Below are 3,641 nucleotides of genomic sequence, written 5' to 3' on the forward strand. Positions count from 1 at the left end.
TTATCAAGCGCTACCTGCTACAGAGTACAACTTATAAATAATTTGGCTCCTTTTTCTAATTAGAAGGCAGTTTATTCCATTTCCGCTAGACTTACCTCTAATTAGCTGCAAAGGCACTACACCCCACAACACCATGGCTATACCACTCACAACTGCACCAGCGCCGCAACCACCACCGCCACCACAACCACCACCACGACTACCACCACACCGCCACCTCACCACAACATTACAGTGACCACCCTAACACAGTCCCTAAATTTTGCATGGCCCGACGTCCTCAGTTGCTAAGCAACCCTCCACACTATTTTGACCACGATTAGTATAATGACGCATAAGGCATCGAGCTGGCAGAATCGTTAGCATGCCGAACAAATTGCTTAGCACCATTTCGTCCGTCTATATGTTCTGAGTTCAAATCTCGTTGAAGTCGACCTTGCCTTTCATCCTTTCGGTGTCAATGAAATAAGTACCAGTTAAGCACTGAGGTCAATGTAATCAACTTGGCTCCTCTCCTAAAGTTACTAGCCCTGTGCCTAAATTTGGAGCCATTATTATAATGTCACTAACATACGTTAAAACAATATGACAATGCAAGATACTCTCAGCACTACGTCAACACATCTTCCCACTACGTCAACACACCTTTCCACCACGCCCTCCTTGTCAGTATCATATCGCCATACCAGACATTCGATATTTTATAAATAGTTTTATAGATATTTCGTTCAAAGTTCCTGTTTTATTTCTCGCACATTAACTTGTGTAGGTTGAATTATGCAAAATGCTAGAGAAAGTAACGTAGCTGTTTCTTGCATTATATACCAGCAACTTTTTTCAGGGGCTCTTGAAATTCTATTGTGGATCTCAATTTACTATTTTGGGATCTAGTTGGTTTGGCTGCCAGCATTTCAAAATTTAAATGTTATCAAACATTTTAAAATTTGCCTCAATAATATACTTTTCCAAGCTGAATTGTTGGAGTTATTTCTCTTTTTAACGAAAAAATGTTTTAAAAAAGTTATAAAGGTTTAAAATTATGATTATCATTATTATTAAAGTGACTGCTTGGAATTGAACTCGGAATCTTGGGATTAGTAGACCGCGCTCTTAAACCACTGTGCCATATGCCCGTGGGTAATTACAGAGTGAATTTTAGGGCTTATAAATCTAATGTTTTCCTATCCTTCCTTAATACCGGTACCCATATGCTATTCATATCTGCACTCGGTCTGCATAGGAGGTTGTTGTGTCCTAGCATATGTACTGCTTCTTTTAGTTTTCTTACTCTCTAGTGGTGTTGTCTGTCTATTACTTTGACTTCATTCTACAGGGGGAGGGGGTCTCCTTTTTTCCATACATGATCAGCTATATCCGATTTATCAATATCTCCTCGTGTCACAGCTTTGCGATGTTCCTCTATCCTTATTTTGATGGGGTGGCATGTTTCACCTTTGTATAACCTACCACAGCTCCATGAGATGAATGAAGTATATGCAGTTTTTGGTCATATTCTCTTGTATTGCTGGTTTTACTCGAAGAAGACATTTATTTATTGATTTATAGCTAAAATGGTTTTCACGTCATTCATTAGCCTATAAAAGTGTATCATTACACTGAATATGAAACCAATTCGAACAGAACTAATGCTGGCAGCCAAACCGACTAGATCCCTATTTTGTTGCATGGACCCCCGATATGAACCCTCAGGTGCCATATGGATATTCAGTGACTATATGGACCCCGTTGAGGACCACTGGTTTTCGTTGTCCCCGTACATAGAAAAAATGCAGAGTTGTCATGGTTAGCTTGCCCTTAAATCTTAGGTCCGTTCATTCGGGGTTGATCTGAGGCTAAGCCGCAATAACAGCTCATATTACTTCTACAACACTGACACACAATGTCACCGTACCACCACCTCCATTATGGCACTTCTACTGTGTTATATACTTACTGCAACACTAAACCACTATTTCCAATTTTAGATTGAAATAACATAAAATTGGTTTCTGTCTACCTCTACCTCTACACCACCACGACCACCACCACCACCACCACACCTACAATATTACTATCAACAAAATCACTACTATCAGTACTACGACATCTTCCATTCTGACTGCTGTCTCCATCACTACTACTACCCTATTTTTACTGCGATCACCACCAGCATTAACACTATCACCATGCACCACAATATTCACCCCCACCATCATCATCATATCTACCACCACCATAATGTTGCCATCAACAGCACAAACATATAACGTACCACTGCCACCAGCATCCTCAAATCCTTCCCCACGATGACGATCAACCCCTACCCACCCACCACACCACGGCTGTCTTCATTACAACGGGCGCTGCTACTACCATCGTCATCATCATGACCACTCACTATCGTGTTTACCGTCATCTTTGTACCTAACTATATAGCTGAAGTAGAGTTATCCAAGGCCATATAGTAAAAATAATAAGAGTACTTCCAAACACAGACACACAAACATACACGCACATACATATATATATATATGTATACGACGGGCTTCTTTCAGTTTCCGTCTACCAAATCCAGTCAACGAGAAGGGGTACGGATGGACATTTATTTTTCAATCATTACAATTGTTTCCACGCAACGTAGTTCTCCAGCAGTGCAGGTACTTCATTATGCAACTGTTTCCCTGCATTATGAAATCTCGTTGTTTTTCCTCAGGCTATATGTAAATATTGTCTCCGTAAGTTTGAAATTCTCTGCTTCAAGAACATTAACTCTGTAGTGGCCTGACTTTAGTTGTAGTCACTGAGCTTTTCAGGATGTGCTGATGTTGAGGGGCCGTCGGCAAATAGCTCTGAATGTGTAGATGTGGTGGGATGGTGATCCTGCTACTCTTAAAGTGGTTGCCGTTTTAAAGGGATTGGCATTGTATTTCTTTTTACTGCTGATTTATTCTTCATGGTTGGTTACACATGCGATTTTCATTAGCCGACCTTTAAGGTCGGCTAAGGAAAATCACTCGGACACATACACGTATACATACGCGCACACACATACACACACACATATATATATGCATGTATGTATATGTTTGTGTGTCTGTGTTTGTTCCCCACTATCGCTAGACAACCGATGTTGGCGTGTTCACGTCCCCGTAACATTAGCGGTTTGGCAAAAGAGAGTGATAGAATGAGTGCTGGGTTTACAAAGAATAAGTCCTGGGGTCGATTTCTTTGACTAAAGGTGCTGCTCCAGCATAGCCGCTGTCAAATGACCGAAACAGATGAAAGAATGAAAGAACACTACGTTGCGTGGAAACAATTGGGATCTTTATGATTTGACGGGCAACACTTGTTTTTTTAACGAAACACTTTCAAACTTGGGACACTGGTAGAATGTGTCATACAAAACAACTTTTTCTCTTAGCCTTCTTAACAAAAAATTGTACATCGCAAGTTATTTCATGTTAAAGTTGTCGTGTTTCTGTAATTTCAACCAATCACTGACGTCTATTCAGCTGAATACAGTCAGTGCTCTTTTTATAAACAATAAATTTTGGCCGGTCATAAAAATGTTATTCCCTGTGACATATTTCATCCGGTTTAATCGAAATTTATACGCATATATTGTTTATATAATAAATTAC

This window comes from Octopus bimaculoides, chromosome 10 (assembly GCF_001194135.2).
Source record: "Octopus bimaculoides isolate UCB-OBI-ISO-001 chromosome 10, ASM119413v2, whole genome shotgun sequence".
NCBI lineage: Eukaryota > Metazoa > Mollusca > Cephalopoda > Octopoda > Octopodidae > Octopus > Octopus bimaculoides.